Source organism: Rhinatrema bivittatum, chromosome 13, assembly GCF_901001135.1.
Source record: "Rhinatrema bivittatum chromosome 13, aRhiBiv1.1, whole genome shotgun sequence".
NCBI lineage: Eukaryota > Metazoa > Chordata > Amphibia > Gymnophiona > Rhinatrematidae > Rhinatrema > Rhinatrema bivittatum.
Window position 1 is genome coordinate 13,386,542 of NC_042627.1, and position 19,714 is coordinate 13,406,255.

The 19,714-nt window shown below is 44.6% G+C and overlaps 1 long non-coding RNA gene across 1 annotated transcript in view; it reads right to left on the reverse strand.

Moving 5' to 3' along the window:
- LOC115075211 overlaps positions 1-19,170 on the reverse strand; it is a 41,798-nt gene extending 22,628 nt beyond the window's left edge. The window contains exons 1-2 of the long non-coding RNA XR_003852463.1: positions 18,930-19,170; positions 16,642-16,762 (exon numbers count right to left, since the gene is read on the reverse strand). This is a non-coding gene — a long non-coding RNA (uncharacterized LOC115075211). The remainder of the gene's footprint in view (positions 1-16,641; positions 16,763-18,929) is intronic.
- Between the last annotated feature and the right edge of the window lie 544 nt (positions 19,171-19,714).

Here is a 19,714-nt window from a genome sequence, read left to right on the forward strand (position 1 = left end):
ATCCATTCGGGGCAGCAGCTTGAACCATGAACTGATCTGTGGCGCCAGCTTAGATCGGGGTGGGATGGGGGAGAGCAAGAGGGGTTTCAGAAGGGTAAACCTTCAATTTTCCTTTGCTTTTCATCATGACCTGGTCAAAGGGAGCTCAACACAGCCAGTAAGACTGAAAGTTTAAGTAGGAAGCTCAAGCACATCTTGGACCTCTGGCTGTGGCAACATTTTCTAACTCTTGCCATAATCTACCCCAGGCTGCTGCAGGAAACTGGAGACTGTGGGTAAAGCCGATATCCTCTTGTAGTTGTAGGGTCCTAAGGCAGATTGTTTTGGGTGCAAAATATAATTGACCTCCTCTTTTGGCTGTAGAGTACAGTGAGGGCTATAACATACATGTTTGCATCCTATGCAGAATTAAAAACTTGCACACTCTTAGCTCTCTCTCCCACTCAAGTTCTGCTGCCATGCACCGCTCTTCCCTCCTTACTACCATGACTCCCCTCCCCATGGTTGCTTGGCTCAGCCCATCTTGCTATGGAGTACCGATTCTTCCTCCATTACTGTATATTCTAGGTGTTATCATTGTCTTTACAAACTCCTCCCCCCTACTCCTGGTTCTTCCTCAATGTTCATTCCCCTCCTCACCACTGCTTCACTTCACTTTGGGTCTTTATTTTGTCCTCTTTGGACGGTGATAGATTTGCTTGGCGAGTAGGCAAAGTTTCTTATTTTTGCTGTTTACAGCCTGACTTCTCTTCCAGCAACTTCCTGTGGCAAAATCCTTCCCCCTCTGTGGCCTGGCCAGGTTCTGTAGAGCCAGAACCAGGGCTGAGGACTCGCCGTCTCCTCCCCAGGCTCTTGTTCTTTCTATACTAGCTGGAACCTGCCTTCATTTGTGTAGGTTCCAGCCTACTCCTGTGTCCTCTGGCATCCATTCATACCCTCCCTTAATATCCTTACCAGCTCAGCAACTGGTTCACCTGAAGCTGGGTCACTGTGCCTGGCAGCTCTGGTCCAGGCTACTGTCAGTAATCATTGCTAACAGTAACAGCGGTGAGTGCAGGAACTATGAACCAGTGCATACTTGAGGTCCCGGCAGTGAATCCCTCCTGAGGGCTTCCTGTTTAGACAGAAAGCATGCACTAGAGCAGAGGGTCCTTGGCTTGCACTCATTTTGGCAGAAGGTTGCCTTTGTTGATACTAGTCACTGATAACAGCTGACCCCAGCGCAGCAGCCCAACTTCAGATGAGACAGTAACTGCATAGGTTGGAGGTGGGGATGGGGGTTGTGTTAGATTAGGGTCCCTCCTGACAGAGACAGATGCCCTTCATTATACACAGCTCTCAGCCATTGAGTTTCCTGAACACCGGGCCTTTCCCAGAAACCTCTATTGAGACCCCGAGGACCCATCCGAATCCTCAGAAGGGAGCTGTGTCCCCAAGCAACACAGGTCTGAGGCTGCTTCAGTTTAAGTCACTCCATGGCCTCCCCAGCAGGGAACCTCCCTATGAGCAGGTGGACCCTGGTACAAGGCCCGCCACAAGCCTTTTTCCCTTGACAGGTTGGGAGTGAGGCATGCAAGGGGAGGCAGAGTGTAAGTGCGTATCAAATTTGAAATCACCTAGGACAGCAGAAATGTAAGTTATGGGCCATTTAACTCAGCCGTGTCCCATAACTTTTCATGGTAATTCTGATAGGTGACAAGAAGTAAGGGATATTTTAAAGGTCACAGATATTATGATCACTGCCATATTATTAGATATAAGTTGGACTGCTAAGGGTCAATATTCAGCAGCCAAATATAACCAGATAACTTTGCTCCACTACCTTTTATCTAGATATTCAGCTGCACCTAACCAATGGCTAAATGTGCATGGAATATCCAGCTAAATCTGATTGCACAAAATTTGTGCGGTCAGATTTAAGGGCAGCTATTTGTACTTCAGTAGAGAAAATTAGCTTGCTAGTTGCTGAATATCACAGTGACCGGCTAAATTACAAAAAAAATATCCCAGGCACCCCCAACTCAGGAAAGTAAAAAAAAAAACAACCCCCAAATAATCCACTGGAAAAATTCTGCATAGAGCTCTTTGGGATTTTGGCCAAAAGTATTACATTTAAGACTTAGGCAAAAGCACTTATTCCAGAAGTTTTTGTTACACGGTTTCTTCTCTGAAATTGTAGAAAATAAAATTCCTGTCTGAAAGATTGGCCATTTCAAAACTGTGCAAGTAAACAGACTGTCAACCAAATCTCAGGGCTCACCCTGTACCCATTCTGGCTAGTGCAGTGTCACCAGCGTGTTGGCTCCTTAGGCATTGCTGGAAGTGAGGAGGAGGGGCAGGCCTGTGTACCTGACGGGTCCTGGGGGGGACTCTGTCATGGAATCTTGTTGGTTTTATTCTTCCCAGATTGATTAATCAAATGCTTTAAATAATTGCCTGAGCGAAAACTGATGTTTGCTGAATAACTAATTACACCAGGGCTTACAATTACTCTTTCTGTTAAAAAAAAAAAAACAAAAAACAAAAAAAGAACTGATTGCAAATTAGTTAATTATTTACTTGGCTCAACCTTCCTAACCTCGTTATGCTTCTAAATGAATAGAAATATTGATCTTTCAACTTATTTGGGTTTTACAGAGTGTGAGCCAGTTTAATTAGGGTTTGAAAAGTTACTTGCTCCCTCCTGCTGGGTAAATTAGCTTTTACTGATTTGAAAAAGAAAGAGTCTGTAACAAGGTAAATCAAAGATTTAACGGTGATGAGATGGAGTTCGTCTTTCACCTCAGGAGATGGGTGTCCCTGTCGGCCAGGCAGTGGCTGAATCTGGCAGAGCTGCAGTCTTGCACAGAGGAAACCCAGGACTGAATGGATACAGATCTTAGAATTCCATCTTACTGCCAGAAAAGCTGATGGTTTTTTGTTTTTTAGCAGAGTAAATTACTGGTACAGCAGTGGCAAAGAAAACATAAGCCAGAATGAATATGGAGGCTAAAAATCCTCTCTGCTCCCCAGGGAAATCGCTCACTCAGCTTACAGGGTTCACGGGCAAACCAATTTGTGTTTATTAAGATGCCAAAAGAGGTGGAATTAGCACAAGCGGCAGTAGCACCAATCATCAAGGTGTCTGTCTTCTTGTCTGAGAACAAGTGGTTCAGGGGTGGACAAGCTTTCACACATCAAAACCAGAGTTCATAGCAGCTGAGAGTCGCCTCACTTATCACAAGCAGGAAGCTGGCCCCCCACCTTCCTTCCAAAAGAAAAGACCAACTCTCTCTCATAGCCACAAAAGGTCACACACGTTGCCTCTCCCACTCTCTCCCAGCCACAAAAAGACACACACGTTGCCTCTCTCTCTCTCCCAGTCACAAAAGGTCACACACGTTGTCTCTCTCACTCTCTCCCAGCCACAAAAAGACACACACGTTCCCTCTATCTCCCTCTCTGTTTCCCAGCCACAAAAAGATACATACACTCCATCTCTCTTCCATCCTCAATGACACACACATTCCCTCTCTCTTTATTTCTCAGCCACAAAAAGACATATACACTCACTTTCTCCCAGCCACAAAAAGCCACACTCTCTTTCTCTCCCAGCCACAAAAAGACATACTCACTCCTTCTCTCTTCCATCCTCAAAAACACACCCACTTCCTCTCTCTCTCCCAGCCACAAAAAACACACACAGTCCCCCTCTCTTCCATCCTCAAAGACACACACACTTCCTCTCTCTCTCCCAGCCACAAAAAAACACTCTCTCTCCCAGCCACAAAACACACACTTTCCCATTCTCTCACAGTCACAGAAAAACACACATGCTCCCTCTATCTCTATCCCCAGACACAGACTCACACTCCCTCTCTCTTCCAGATATACATACTCCCTCTTTTTCTCCCAACCATACACACTCCCTCTTTCTCTCTCTCTCTCAGCCACAAAACAGTCTGCTGTTATGCTGCTGGCCATGTGCTCCTTCAGTGGCTACACCCCTCCCCCCCACCACCCAGCACTGCTATATCATTATGTAAAGCCCTTGCTTGTTGTCAGCCCTTCTGCAGCTTGCAGATGTTCCCTCCATTTCCCATTCCTACCCTTTCATGGCACCCCTACTCTCCAGGAGACTCACTGGTTCCACAGCCAACTGCCCAGAATTCAGAATTCAGCCCAGCCACTTCACACAGAAGCTTTCAGAAAGCCATGGGTAAACTGAATTACAATTACAAAATAACCTCCCAAATCAAAACAGCACCATCTGCCAGCACTCAATCAGTAACAACCCTACCTATGAAAAGACAATACTGCAAATATTACACCAGGCCCTAAAATACCAAATAAACAACCTATTAGGAAAATAGAACAAGCCAAACTGTTATAGATCCCTAAAACAAAACTACACGCTAGCAGACTATGCTACTTCGGTCACACATGCAGAACACAGACAGACCCTCACCAAGTAAAGAATTAACAGACCTTATGTATAAAGAGAAATATACAAAAACTGAACTAGAAATCACAAGCCAGACTCTGTATGCAGTGCAAACATGTAAAAACAGAAACATCATGATTCCTCATAAAACACCAAATAATAATATCAAGAAATATAAAGCTGAGTTGCTTACCTTTAACAGGTTTTCTCTGAGGACAGCAGGATGTTAGTCCTCACACATGAGTGACATCATCAGATGGAGCCCCGATGTAGAAAACCTATGTCAAAGTTTCTAGATCTTTGACTAGGTACACTGAGCATGCCCAGCATGCCCTATATCCCACGTCCATTCGGGGTCCCTCTTTAGTCTTGTAACACAGAATTACGATTAAAATAAAAAATAGGAGAAACCCAACTCCCCGGGGTGGCGGGCTGGTTTTGTGAGGACTAACATCCTGCTGTCCTCGGAGAACACCTGTTACAGGTAAGCAACTCTGCAGGATGCTCTGGTGGATTCCAGAGCAGGAGGCAATTTTATCCTCAAGGATATAGTTCAACTTCTGGGTATAAATACCCATCCTCTAGAAACCTCCTTGTGCATTGCTCAAAGCCATCACAGAATACATCCAAGAGAACCTTGCGAAAGGGTTCATTCTTCCCTCTACATCCCCTGCCGGTGCAGGAATCTTCTTCGTTACAAAGAAAGATGGATCTCTAAGGCTGTGTATCGATTACCATGGCTTAAATGCGATTACCCGCAAAGACAAATATCCTTTGCCTTTAATCTCTGAATTATTTGACCAACTGCATGGAGCTTCTATATTCACCAAGTTAGATCTATGTGGGGCATACAACTTGGTGCGTATTTTTCCTGATGACATCTGAAAGACAGCTTTCAACACCAGAGGTGGGCATTACGAATATCTGGTGATGCCCTTCGGCCTCTGTAATGTGCCCGCAGTATTCCAACGAATGATTAATGAAATTTTCAGAGACCTACTATACATTAAGGTTGTGGCATATCTTGATAACATCCTTGTCTTTTCTAAGGATCTAGCTACGCATCGCACTGATGTTCGCACAGTTCTTCAATGCCTCCGCGAAAATCATCTGTTTGCACAATTGGATACATGCTTATTTGAAAAGTCCAGTCTGCCCTTTCTTGGGTACATAATTTCACAATGGGGATTCTCGATGGATCCTGAAAAACTCAAAGGAATCCAAGACTGGCCACAGCCCATGGGACTTAAAGCGCTACAACGATTTCTAGGATTCACGAATTACTACCACCACTTTATCCCACCCTACTTGACTTTGGCGGCTCCTCTTACCGCATTGACCCATAAGGGTCAAGATACCCGAAAGCCATTACAGCCTTTCATCGCCTCAAAGAGGCCTTCCTAGCTGGATCCTGTCTGCACCATCCAGACCCAAACTGCCCCTTTTTGGTTGAGGTGGATGCCTCCGCGATTGGGGCTGGGGCGGTCTTGAGCCAATGTTCTGCTTCCGGATCCGTAGTCCCGTGCTCATTCTACTCTTGCAAGTTCTCTTCAGCGGAACAAAATTATACCATTGAAGATCACGAGTTACTCATCATCAAATTGGCTCTAGAAGAATGGTGCCCATGGTTAGAGGGTGCTCAACATAAGTTCACTGTTTTCACAGATCACAAGAATCTAAAATATTTAAGAACATAAGAATATAAGAACATAAGAAATTGCCATGCTGGATCAGACCAAGGGTCCATCAAGCCCAGCATCCTGTTTCCAACAGAAGCCAAACCAGGCCACAAGAACCTGGCAATTACCCAAACACTAAGTCTTTAGGCAGGTGCAAAAGATGTGACCACACCAGGCCCTGTAACTGGAGGGGCCCTGCTGCAGTCATACCACACAGGCCCAAAGACGGCCCTGGTAGCATGGGCTGATGGCAGGAGGAAGGAACAGGGTTAGGTGCCCGGACAACAGCACCTCCCTATACCAACTCTATCCCAAAGCGGGAGAAGCTGCTGAGACCATTCATGGGCCTGGCTGCTAGGAAAGCACAGTGGCAGCATGTAATCAGGGGGTGGGGGTCCATGAAAAGCCCTCCAGTTCATTACCACAGCAGACCCCTCTCTAGCCTAAAGTCAGCCCTGCGTGCAGTCTATACTTATACACATCACACACCACTCTATCATACAAGGACGGAAGAGCGACCCTTACTGCAAGATCATTCAGGCCTGCTTACAGAACCTTTTCAGACCTCGCTCTGTATACAGGGATGGAATAATTATCTTTTTAGCACATGATAGAAGTTCCTGCTTACAGTCGCAGGAAAGCATAGGGGCAGAAAAATGAAGCCCAGAGTCTGTTCCAATTCCACTCGTCGTTTAAGAGTACACACTAAAAAGGTTAACTGAATTGTTTTGTGGATGCAGGCAGTGAAATGAATTGATAATCCAGAAAATAACAGAAGGAAGAGGAGGAAGACTTAAGGGATGGCAATCACGGCAGTGGTGAAAGGAAACGGTGCTGCCGGCATGCAGGAGACAGGAGGCCAGAGAGGAATGGACCTTCTGAAGCAGAACTGAGTAGTTTATTATTTCTGATGGAAATTCATGAAATTGCTCTGTAGATGATTGAGGGCAGATTATAAGCATAGAAATGGATAATTGTATTTATAGAGAAGAGGCTGGTAGGGAAGAGGAAAGTGAGATGGAAAGGGTGGAGAGGAAATGAGATTTGTCATCCTGCACTGCTCTGAGCCATGACTGCATCTTCTCCTGCTGTGGGACAGGAATGCCAACCCAAGCTCTGTCTTTCTGTAGTGAAGAATTGTCTTCACCCTATGCCTTTCATCTAATATATTAAGCAGCTGAATATAAACATATATGTATGTGTGTAGGAAGGAATGCCTTAGACTCCCCATTGATAGATGGGGCCCATGTACAGGACATGGTTTTGGTAGTAGAGTGTGGTATGTTTCACCTTTAAGGGTAACTCTTCCGGGCTGTGCTTTGGTGGAATATGCTTGCAAGGGTACATAGAGACCCCTGGAGTTTCCAGAAGATTTGGCGGTTATAGTTGAGGGAGGCACACAGATAGCAAGAGAGCTGCAGACCCAATGGCAGGCCTTCTCTACCATGGCAGAAGTTTCCCATTCTCAAAGTTTTTGTTAATATCCTTTGGTCATGGACAAGTAGGAGTGAGAGTTTCCCCAAGATTTGGAAGAAAACATTTGCTTTACGGTTGTTCCGGGGAAGGAAAGAATCCTATTCTTGGATCAGGAGAGTTCAATGTTGGGTTGTCCAGTAGTGATATGGGACCCACGCAACAGTCTGTTGTGATTCTGCAGGGAGAAGGAGCCAACAAGGCTCTTCTCATCTGGGAGAAGAGGAGTTTGTGCCAACACAGTACATAAAGGGAAGGAAGAGAGGAAGAGTCTGTCCTGCAGAGGAGCAGTGAAGGTACCAGTAGCAAGGGTGTCCTCGGAGGTATAGGAATGACAAAGCTTAGCCAGGAGAGCTTGTAAGTCTGAATTGTTGAAGTGTGACCGGAGACTACTGATTCTTCACCTAGTAAATGCACAGTCTGTTAATAACTTCTAAGGAAGATATATTCTGCTGGAACACCATATGGAGTGTGTAGACTATTTTTTTATGAGTCTGAGTCACTGCATCCGAAGAGCCTGGAAATGAAATTTTCCCTCTGCTTGGGTACAATACACACCTGGTACCCCTTTTTGTAGTGAGATCATCGGGGTGAGGGGGTTGGGTTTTATATATATATTAATGAAAAGTGCCCAGCATTTGGCAACATTCAATCAAGGCTATAAATCCAAGGTGGGAGCTCAGGCAGGCTTTCCCCCCTAGAATCTGCTTTTTTTTAAAAAAAAATTATTTCTAAGCTCCATTTTTATAAACTTTTAAAAGTTCTTCTGACCTCTGTAAAACCAGGAAGCACCTCCTCCAGGTCACTTCCGGGTTGATGGCTCACATGCCAATTCTCCTGCAACTTTATTGCACACACAGTGCAGTCATCAGATTCTCAGCAGCACAGGGAGGGGAGTAGGAGCTCTTACAGCTGCTCACACATCTTCCCCATGCAGTAACATACCCAGTGAGAGATTTGGGGGAAAAAAAACCATGCCACATCCCAGCAATGTTTTCTTAGAGCCAAGGTTTCAGGACAGTAAAAAAAAAATCTTTACCCCCTTATTTCTATATTTTAACCTCTGGTTACCCTGGGATCCCTTGTCATATATGAATGAGATGCCTTTCAGAGTAACATAGTACATGATGACAGATAAAGACAAAAAAGGTCCATGCAGGTTGCCCTATTGCTGCTCCATGCAGGTTGCCTCCTGAATAAATGTGAAACCAAAATTACCCATGTGACTTTATTACTCAGAAAGGCATTTCAGTTCATGCTGGGGGTTCAGGATTTGAAGATTTTTTTTCAAAACTCCTTAAAGACAAGGAAATGAAATTGGGCTCTTTTTCCTTCACCCACAGAGATTTAGACAAAGCTGATTAGGACTGAGATGCAATGATGGGATGTTTTTGGACAAACTCCCCCACAGTGAGTTGACAGGATTTGTAATTGGCTGTGCCTGCAGACCTACATACTCTGTTTCCCCCTGGGCCATGGGAATGACTGTAATAAGAGAGGCCTTGCTACTGTGAGAAGAAAAAATAAAAAGTAACGAAAGACATACAACCAGGCACTGCAGTGCTCCACAGACCTCTCCAGGATAATACTCTGCAATCTAATTTCACATAACATCCTTCATACGAAAAGTACACCAAAACAATCATAAAATATGCAGATGAGATACAATATTGCACTAACAGCCTAGGATGATAATTAGCATGCAGGGGCAAGGGAAGACAGGCAAGTCTCAAGATGGGATTTGAAGAGAGGGAGAGTGGTGGTGAGGTGAGGAACGGGTAGGGCATTCCAGATAGGGTAGAGCAACACGGAAAGACCACCCACCAAATGGGGCAAAATTCTGAGCTGGGACGAAGAACAGGCATGATGAGTTAGAAAAGGGAAAATAGGGAGGATGATGAAAGCAAGTTTGCTTACCGTAAACTGTGTTTTCTGTAGATAGCAGGATGAATTACCCATGCTGTCTGGAATGTCCCCTGCGTGGCCCGAGGTGGAAAACTCTCTCCACAGATACAGAGCTTTGTTCTGCACACTTGTGCTGCAGTTCCCACGCCATTACCTAACTTGCTCAGTTGATAAGAAAGTAGGTACAAGCAGCCAACAGAGAAAAACCACAGGTAAAGATAGAAGGAATAAAGGACTGTCCAGGGAGGAGGGCAAGATCGCATGGCTAATTCATCCTGCTATTTACGGAAAGCACTATTTACAATAAGCAAACTTGCTTTTTTTTTTTTTCCCATCGATAAGCAGGTGAATTAGCCATGCTGTCTGGAAGTCCCCAGCTAAGGGTCCCTTGGGCACACCATTAACTATATGTTCATGGAGGTGACATTCTTTCTCTGGCATGGGTTAAGAAGCCCCATGTGCGAAAAACCATCTCATTGGTGGACAGCTCTTCATGCCAGTAGAATAGTGCAGTATCACCTCACCCATTGCTGCATTTGATCTTGTCTGTTGCTGGAGGCAATAATGGAATGAGAAGGTATGCAGAGACGACCAAGTAGCTGCTTTACATATGTCCAGAATTGATACATCGGCGAAGGTGAGCTATAGAGGCCACTGTGGCTCTGAGTTGATGCACTTTTACTCTATCTGGAAGTCGATCATGATGAATTGAGAAGCAAAAATGAATATATTGGGATAACCAGTTCACTAATGTTCTTTTGGCAACTGGTAAGCCTGGTGCATTTGGGTTGAAAGAGACAAAGAGTTGAGACTGACGTTTAGGAGATTGAGTCCTTTGTATGTAACAAGCCAGGGCTCTTTTGCAGTCTAAAGTGTGAAGGATTTTTTCTCTGTCCGTCGCATGTGGTTTTGGAAAGAAAGTTGGTAAGGTGATTGTTTGATTTAGGTGAAAGACTGAAACCACCTTGGGGGAAAAAGGACAGATGAGTCCATAAGATGACTTTTTTGTGATAGAACTGCAAGTAAGGCAGGTAATTGCCAGGTTCTTGTGGCCTGGTTTGGCCTCTGGTGAAAAGAGGATGCTGGGCTTGATGGACCCTTGGTTTGACCCAGCATGGCATGTTCTTATGTTCTTAGTAAACTAATGCCTGAACTCACTCACTCGTCTTGCTGAAGTGATGGCCACCAGGAATAATACTTTCCATGTCAGGTATTTCATGCAGGTGGAGTGCATTGACTCGAATGGCAGATGCATGAGTCTTTCCAACCCCAGCTTGATATCCCAAGGAATCGCCGGTTTGGAAACTGGGGAACAGAGTCTTATAGCACCCTTTATGAAATGGCATACTAATGGGTGAGTCGATTGAGTTTCCATGTGTGGAATGATGATATACTGCTATGGTACTGAGGTGAACTCTAATGGATGACACCGCTAGGCCAGAAGAGTATAATATATGTAAATATTGAAGCAACTGTTCTGGGGAACTTTTAGGTGGGTCTACTGATACCAATGCACATCAATTTGAGTATCTGTGCCACTTGCCCACATAATTCTTTCTTGTAAAGGGTTTCCTAGTGGATATTAGGATATCTTCAATGTCAGAAGGGAGAAGGAGGTAAATTAACACCTCCCTTTCAACCTGCAAACCATCAGGTGCAGAGAGGAGTGTGCCTCCTTCCTGTGACAGTAGGTCTTCCCTGTTTTCCAAGGAAATTGGTGGTTGAATCGATAGTTGTATGAGATAGGCATACTATGGTTGTCTGGGCCATGCCAGTGCAATGAGGATGAGATCTGATTCTTCCATGATGCACTTTTGGATCACTCGCCCTAGTAGGGATATTGGCGGGTATTCATAGAACAGATCTTCCGTCCAGGGAAATAGGAATGCATCTTGGGGGATCCTGTGTGTGCTCAGGTAGAGAGAGCAAAAACGTGGCAGTTTTGTGTTCGATTCTATTGCGAAGAGGTCCATGCAGGGTGTTCCCAACTTCCCAAACACTGTGTTTGCCACCTCTTGGTTTGAAGCCCACTCATAGTGATAAAAAATTCTGCTGAGTCTGTCAACCTCCATGTTTTTGATACCTGGAAGGTATGATGCCTGCAACTGTGTGGAGTGGCTTATTGCCCATTCCAGGATCAACACAGCCTCCTTGCAAAGTATTCTGGAACCGGACCCTCCATCTTTGTTTATATAAAACATGGCTACTTGGTTGTCCGTGTAAATCATTACTCTCTTTCCTGCAAGGAGACAAGAGAAGATGTAGATGGTGTTTTTTATAGCTCCTAGCTCTAATAAGTTGATCTGGAGTGTTCTCTCCTGTGGACACCAGATCCCCTGTGTCTTTAGATGCAGGATGTGAGTTCCCCATCCCTTTGTGGATGCATCTGTTGTCATAGCAATCTGATGTGCTGGGGTTCGAAATGGTGCTTCCATTTCTAGTACTCAGGAGAATAACCACCACTTTATGTTCAAGATCATTGTCTGAGTCACGGTGACTCGCAATGACATTGGGTGGCCATGTTGAGACCACTGCATCTTGAGTCCCCGTTGTGGGCGCCGTATATGAAGGCAGGTGTGTGGTACGACGTATATAGCCACTGTCATATGACCCAGAATAGTGAGTATTTGACGAGCTGAGAAATGCAACTGGTTCTTCAAGGTGTGAGCCAGCTCACACAAAGTTTGATTCTCTCTGCTGGAAGGAAAGTCTTGCAGAGCTTGGTGTTTATCATCGCTCGAATGAACTGAAGGATTTGGGTTGGGACTTGGTTGGATTTGTTGTAGTTGATTATGAATCCTAGATTCTCTAAGCAGGCTATGGTCTGCTTTAGGTGTGAGCAGAGTGTTTTGGAGTTTGAGGAGACTAGAAGCCAATCATTCAGATAGGGAAATATCTTGATCTCCTTCTTGCTTAGGTGAGCCAAAGTGATTGCTAGGCATTTTGTGACAATAGGCCAAATGGAAGCACCTTGTATTGGTAATGTTTTACGTTTACTTGAAAGCAAAGGTAATGCCATGAAAATGGGTGCATGGGGATATGGGTATGTATCCTTGAAATCTAAAAAGCACATCCAGTTGTTGGGTTGTAGGAATGGTAAAATGCTTTTGAGAGATGTCATCTTGAATTTCTCCTTCTGAATGAATTTGTTGAGGCCCTGTAGGTCCAAGATGGCCTCTCCCCCCCCCCCCCCTTCAGAATGAGGAAGTATTGGGAATAGAAACCTTGATTGCGTTGTTGTTGAGGAAATACCTGAATCGCATGCTGCTTGAGTAGTGATTGAACTGGTAAAGAATAGCATTGCCCATTCGGTTTTGAGAAGATAGTGTGAGATGAGGCAGTTGTGGAGTTAATTGGAAGTTTGGTTGGAAACCATTCTGTACCACACTTAGAACCCAACAGTCCAATGTAATGGAGGTCCAGGTCTGGTAAAAGGAGGATATTCTGCCACCTATTGCCGACAAAGGCTGTGGCCAAGCCGTCTTCAAAAATTCTGTTGAGGTTTCTGGTTGTTGCTTTGCTGCTGCTTTTCTAGGTGTTGGGTTATTGCACGTCCCCTTGCTTGGGTTTGTTGAGGTTGTTGCCTCTGGGTTTGGAAGGGAGGTACTCCGTAGGGGTTAAACTGTATTGACATCTCTGGTAGAAAGACTTTTTATAAGTCAGGTAGCATCTCCTTAAGGAAGATTGCTTCATCAACGTCATGAGGAGACAGCTATGCTTTGCTCCTTTAGTTGGGATACAGTCTCTCATAATCTGTCCCCAAATAAATTATCTCCCTTGCAAGGGAGATCAGCCAGCTTTTCATGCATGGCTAATCTCCCTTGCAATTCTGCGAGCTTCTATTGTATCAAAGGCTTTGAAAATGGTCCGAAGGAGATAGTGCAACCCTTCCTCCATATCAGCTATGCTTGGTTCTGTAACTTATCGTTGGTCTTTGAACCTTCTTTAGGTTTCAAGACTTGCAAGCATTCAAACAAATATTGGGTGATATAAAATTGATGTTGCTGAATCTTAGTGGGTGACTCCCTTAATAGAATCCAAACACCAGTTGAACCCACCTCAATAATATAAAAAAACATTTTGTGGTTAAAAACTGCTTATTAAATTTAAATATCTAATAGGTGAAAGGTGACAGTTTCATATATTCACTATTTTAAGGTACCATCCAGGTTACCCAATAGTCAACAAACTATAATCATAAACTAACAACCAGCCACCCTTATTTCATATTTGCAATACCACAAAAGCAAAAAAACAAATGTAAGTGATTTTTTGCAATTAAAATTTGTCTTGTTAAATTGCTTCAAAAGACTGTATTATAAATATACACTGTATTGACTCGCACCAGTTGCTATCTGTTGCTTAACTTCTTATTTCGTCATACTCTGTGTTAACTTGCACAAGTTACAATCTGTTACGTAGCTTCTTATCTCCCAAAGCGGCCAGTTTTTGGAATAAATCCTTCATCAAGGGAAGAAACATGATGAAAAAAATTCCTTTGGTAACGATATTAGTTGCGATGCCATGCTGTACGCCATTGAACATCCCTGCATCATATGCTTTTGCGCATCGTGCATTGAGAGTCACTGTGTGTCATGTTTGGTGCGCCGTGTATCGAGCTGCATCGTGCTTTGTTTTGTTTTTGGAGCCACTGACTCTTGCGTGACGGCTTTTGGCGGCTGCTTTGATGGCGCCTTCAGGTCTTTTGGGGGTCTCTCCCCCGAACCCCTACCTCCTGGCTCTCTGGGGGGTTTTCCCACCTGGCCCTTGCCTGTTGAGGTCGGTTCCAATGATGCTGCTCATTTCACTGGGATTGGCCTCTTTGGTCTGGGTGCCGGTGAAGACTAAGTAGTGTAGTTTATTGGGGCATATGAGCCCGATGACCCGATGTCTCTCAGTCTGGCTATTTTCTTGGCCTGTTGACGTTGGGCCCCCGGGGACATCCTACAGCAGTCGCAGCAGGATGCCTGGTCATGGTCTGGCCCCAGGCACAGGTAGCAATAGTTATGCCCGTCGGTGACAGACATAACTTTGCCACCCTGGCAATATTTAAAGCCTGGGGTGCCACAAGTAGCACTTAAAAGTGATTTTTTTTTTGTGGTACACCGAGGTATAGGAAAGGAAAGAAATAGAGATAAGTCACGTAAGGGAGAGATCTGCGTCTGTGAGCTGCGTGAGAAAAAATAGAACTGAACAAGTGGGGTAATCGCCATGCAGGTACGCAAAGCAAAGCTCTGTATCTGTGGAGAGAGTTTCCCCCCTTGGGCTGCCCAGGGGGCATTCCAGACAGCATGGCTAATTCAGCCTGCTTATCGATTGGGTAAAATAATTATACAGTTAGAAAGGTAAAAGAAAATCGACAATCAGGAAAACCAGAATAAAACAAATGCCTGGTTTTCAATTGGATCGCAGGAGCAAAGGGAGACAAAGAAACTTGTTCAAAGTCATAAAGAGTATTTAGAGGGTAGAGATGCACCTTGTCTTTTCATGAATTATGGTCCAGTGCTATAAATACTCCTCCGTGGAGGATTTTTAATGCAAAGAAGATGGTACTTGTACAAGATTCAAAAAGTGAAGGGAATTGCTCAGAGGAGTGACATGATATAGTCTTGCTTTTTGGAATGAGGGAACAGCATGCTGGACATATTTAAAATCCAGCCATCTAACAGGTAACCAGCCATTGTCTACAGACAGCTTTCTTGTTGCCCAGAGCAGGACTAGATCAGCCTGTTTGGGTTGACCATCTGGCTGAGGTGGTAACCCAACATAGGCCCCAACCAGATCTCTTCTTAGTCTCTTATCTTTCCTATTGCTTCCCTGATGTCATTCTTTCTCCTTCCTTGTGATCTAGCAATGCCTATCCACTTTGCCACTTCTTCCTCTGTTCAAAGCTCATTTCAAGACCTTCCTTGCCTGTGAACACAAATCTTATCATGCGTATTTCAGTGAAGCCACACGTTGTATTTTCATATTCCTATAATCACTGTAATAATACCATTGATAGTGCTGGCCATTTCTTGGGGTAATTCCTCTACAGCTCTGTAGAAGGGAGCAGAGGGGAAAATGCTACCTTATTCAGAGAGCCAAAACGCAAATCGACCCTGACAACTCCAGCACAGCATGAATACAATTAAAAAGGAAGGATTCATTAATGGCCGCAACCATCAAAGAGGATCCTTTAGCTTTTAATCCTGTGCTGAAGTCCAGAAATCTTCCTTCTCCCCCCCACATCCACCCAATACACATCCACAATTAACATCCCTTATTACTAATTGATTTTTCTTGTGCTCACAGGACAGTTAGAATTTAAATTGCTCCTCACTAAGGTCATGAAAGCAGGATAGGAGAGAAATCCCATCAGAGCTGATTACGTGCATCTCCTGCTTGCTGCTTGTGCCTTTTGTTTCTATTGCTGTCTCTCTTCTCTCGTAATTGTCTTTTAATTATTTTGCTCAGCTTGTGAGCTCATGAAAGGAAGCTCTTGTTCTCATAATGTTTTTACTCCCATTGTTCTATTCAGAAATGCAGAGCATGGGATGAAAACAATTCACATGAGATCAGTCCCCCCAATGCTCTCATGTACTCATCCTCGCCACTAGAGTCCTACTACAGGAGAATGGTTGCAAGCAGAGAAGGAACGTGTTTTCCTCTTGGAAAAATATCAGTACGATGCTTCAGTGAAACTGAACTGATTGAGGAGGAGTGTTCGGGGAAAGTCCGGTGGCGCAGTTTAACTCTCGTTCTCAATCTGCTCAATTTCACTGATCCCGCTAAACTTGAAATGCGAACCCTTCATAAATAGATTACACGTCTGGCTTCTCATTTTGTAAACACAGCCTGAATTACCGGCTCCTTCCACACTGATAATGATTCTCTCACCATAATACTTATATTGACTGTGTATGTTTCGTTCCTCCCCGAAGCATCCGCATGGGCGAGACACGGCCGTGTTGGGGGACGGCTTTGTTTGTGTTTATGAAGATTATTGAATAAATCTCTCGGAACGCTTTGCACATTGTTCATCGGCGAGTGATTCTACACCGAACATATTTACTATATATATCTCACACATTAGGATTTTAATTATTATCGTGTCACATATTCGGGGTTCCTGGGTGTCTGCATGTATGTATCAGGCTATTAATGTGTTATTGTACATACCTGCATGATTTTCATGGGATTCATTCTTTTGCATGTATGTGTTGGTGGACAGCCGGGATTCATTTGGAAGGCTGTTTCCTCTCCCAACATCTTCTATGTCCTTCTGTAGTGATACAGATAGCTGAGAATTTAATGGCACACATTACAAAGTATTCTGTGATATTTTGTGTTAAACAACTTTAGTCAAAATTTAAGAAAAGCATACCTGGTTGTGTTGTTACCCTTTACCATAGGAACCCGCTGAGGAGATATGGTGTGAAGTTTGTAATCAATATTGTTAGTACAGAATGTGCCATGTTTTCCTCTCTGAAAAATATCCAGGTTGTTAGCTACAGGGCTCCTTTTCTCTAAGTGTAAGGGACTCCCAAATTTCTCCCTTACTATTATGGCAGCGGTGATTTCCACAGCTATGGTTGCCAGTAGTACGTGTCAGAGGTGTGCAACTCCCCAGTCGGAGGGGGTTTGGAGTCTGAATAAAAGGGATGCACCCATGTCACGCAGTAGGAGGTGTGAAGTAGGATTCTGGGAGCTGCTGTTCTCGGGGTATCCATCTCTTCAAAGAGTGGTGCCATTGGGCCTCAACCCTCTACGGGGAATGTTCCAGGAGTAGGACTCCTGTGAAACTGTTCCTGTTCCAGAGACGGTGACTTGGACCCAGGAATGGGGCTGGCCAGCCTTTAGTAAGAGTAAAAACGTCTAAGAGTTCATGAGAAGGGAACTGAGAGTCCAGTGTGTGCAAGTTAAGCAGAGGGCCTGGGAGGAGAAGTATGGAAGCTATCTTATCTCTGCCTGAGAGAGTTTTAAACCTAAGAACACAAGTTATGCCATACTGGATCAGACCAAGGTCTGATCCAGTATGGCAGACCAGCATCCTATGTCCAACAGTGGCCAGTCCAAGTCACAAGTATCTGGCAAGTGCCCAAACATTAAATAGATCTCAAGCTACTATTCCTTATTGATTAATAGCAGTTTATGGACGTCTCCTCTAGGAACTTATCCAAACCTTTTTTAAACCCAGTTACACTAACTTCCATAACCACAGCCTCCAGCAATGAATTCCAGATATTAACTATGTCATACGGGCGATGTCAGCCGACGTCGCCCATATGACATAGTGAGGGCAAAGGTAGCGCCGGCGCCATTTTGAATATTGGCAATACGGCCCGCGTGCAGGAGGTCGCTCCCGGACCCCCGCTGGACTTTTAGCAAGTCTTGTGGGGGTCAGGAGCCCCCCCCAAGCTGGCCAAAAGTCCCTGGGGGTCCAGCGGGTGTCCGGGAGCGATCTCCTGCACTCGTGATGTCGGGAGCCAGGAACCAAAATGGCGCTGGCGCTACCTTTGCCCTGTCACATGATAAGGGCAATGGGCCACCGGCGCCATTTCTATTAACGCGGCCATGGCCAGAGAGCGGGAGATCGTGCCGGGACCCCCCCACTGGACCCCAGGTAATTTAAAACATTTTGGGGGGTTCGGGAGGGTGGGGGATTTGTTTTAAAGGGTTGGGGTGGGTTTTAGGGTTGTTTTGGTGTGCCGGTTTTCCCACCCTCCCCCTCCCCCGATTTACGATTTTTTGACGATAAATCAGGGGAATTGCTATTGTATCGCGGCTCTAACGATTTTTGATGATTTAAAATATATCTGACGATTGTTTTAAATCGTCAAAAAACTATTCACATCCCTAGGATTTAGCTACTATGTCCCTGAAGGTCTCATCTATATACCCCCTCCATCTGCCTCAGCTCCTCCAGGTCTGCCACTCTAGCCTCCAGATCAGATTCGTTCTCTGAGAGACAGGAGCTCTTTGCATTGGGTGCAGACATACAACCTCTCACCAGCAGCTAAAAATTCATACATGACACTCGATGAAAAAGACTGGAAAGTGCTGGACTGTTGCCTTCATCTTAATTTTGTTCAGTTCCTAGTTAGGTTTAGGTTGCTAATGGAGTAGGAATGCATACAATTAGGGTCCTTTAAATGTATTAGTGTATTCACTATTTATCTGGTAGTGACCTATATGGGGATGATCAAACTCTTGATAAGGCCTGGGGTAATCCTGAGTTTAAGTTAAAAGGATGATTAATTTTTTTTAAATGTGAAAGTGTCACCTGCTAATAAATCAAAGGATGAGCTAGGGGAGGGAAGGAGAGAAAGACAAGCACACAAACTCTTGGTTTTTGCCTGCCTTCTGACTAACTACTACAGACACACAAACACACTAAAGAATATATCCCAATAGTTTACTTCTCCCCAAAACTTTTAAGTTCTAAAATGTACCCAAGCAGTGCTTACCAATTCTCTTTAGCCACCAGCAAGGTGATCCTGTCCTCTCAGTGCTCCTGTGTTCAAGGAGGACTGGTCTTATGTGGGAGCTCTTGAAAAAGGAGGCCTCTCAGCAGAGAAGGAGATCTGTGAAGTTTCTGCCTAACAACAGAATTCAGCCAGAAGCTCCACCAAGTGACAACAGTTGTAGAAAGGAAAGAGGGATAGCCTGCCCCATTAAACAGGTACTGGGGCAGACCCGGGGAAGAAGGATCCGTGCAGCAAGCGGCAGACCTGAAGAAGAGGGATGGATGTGGTAAAAGAGACAGAATTTACTTTTTGTACTGAATTTTGGGCTTGTTGTAGTGTGATGCATTATTAACTGGTGTGCCAGAGATTTTGGACTTTTATTTTTATTACCTGATCATCAATGCCAATAAACACTTTTTTTTTTTTTTTTTAATTTTTGAACAACTGTGAGTCAGCGTGGTGATTTTTTTTTTTTTTTTGGATTGACTGGATGGCTGAGCAGAAGATCCTCAGCGTGAGAATACCCAAAGGGCTTTGAAAGATTTCACCCCCCTGTGTAGGAACCCTAGGAGAACATGGGGCCATGCCTGGTCCACGATACTCACTGTCAGCCCCTGTGCCCAAGAGCTTACCAGGATGGGGGTTATATAAGGAATTCAGGATTGAAATCCTTGCTTCTTCGTGTCTCTGCATGCTAGAAATGCAGAATCCTCCCTCTCTCACCTGATTACCCCACCACTTCTCTCCAGCTCAAGGTTTCACGTTTCTTTGTGGATCAGTATACC